The 882-nt window shown below is 33.1% G+C and overlaps 1 non-coding gene across 1 annotated transcript; it reads left to right on the top strand.

The window, feature by feature from the left end:
• Positions 1-386: 386 nt before the first annotated feature.
• Trnap-ugg lies at positions 387-458 on the top strand. The gene has a single exon. It is a non-coding gene; the product is annotated as a tRNA-Pro (tRNA).
• Positions 459-882: the final 424 nt, after the last annotated feature.

The raw sequence follows: 882 nt of genomic DNA, 5'->3' as shown, positions 1-882 counted from the left end.
TTTATGAGCAGTAACAAACTTACGAAGATCAATGTAAAGATAGTCAGTATTGCTGTTTTTTTTGCAATTATATCTTTTTTTATGTGTCAGCTTTCGTAATAAGAAAAGACGCCACTAAATAAGACTCTACACTACAAGTTTCGCAATGCATTCTGGTAGTTACTGTACTATCGACACAAAGTAACAATAAGCCTAATTATTTCTACAGCAATGCGAGGGACATAACTTGGTGCATAAGTGGGTATTTAGTATAAAAGTATTTGTATTTGTGAATTTAAACGCACTAGGAAGATTACACTGTAAATATAATCAAAACTTTAGTACGAACTAAATTAAATGTTATTATATTACTTTATATTTAAAAACGTAATTCCTTTGGTAGTAAAGGCCCGTTGGTCTAGGGGTATGATTCTCGCTTTGGGTGCGAGAGGTCCCGGGTTCAAATCCCGGACGGGCCCGACAAACTTTTTTTTATCCCTTTATTATGATAGTGCATTTGACAACATTAATAAACATTTTACTGAATATGTTGTTTCAGACATTTTTTTTTGTATTGTATTTAAAGAAGTACTTTGTGCAATTTAATAAAACAGTAATAATACATTAGCGTAACAGTGCACAAATGATTAAAGAACTAGCAAAACATAAAAAAAAACGATTAGTTTCAACAGGCCAGGCTTTTCATTCTCGTGTGGCTGTTTGTTTTAATCTCTGACTATCAAATTTAACGTAGCTAAAGTGCCACTACAGCACTAACCATTAAAGATCGGGTGTTTATAAAAATATTCTAATACTTTGAATGAAGTGAGTCGGACGAGGACAAGTAGTTAACGTGCTGAGTTGCGATTATAAACCCGAGAATCCATGATTTGCTGCTTACTA

Source organism: Limulus polyphemus, unplaced genomic scaffold (assembly GCF_000517525.1).
Source record: "Limulus polyphemus unplaced genomic scaffold, Limulus_polyphemus-2.1.2 Scaffold997, whole genome shotgun sequence".
Lineage (NCBI taxonomy): Eukaryota > Metazoa > Arthropoda > Merostomata > Xiphosura > Limulidae > Limulus > Limulus polyphemus.
This window is presented reverse-complemented; position numbering and strand designations above follow the sequence as displayed.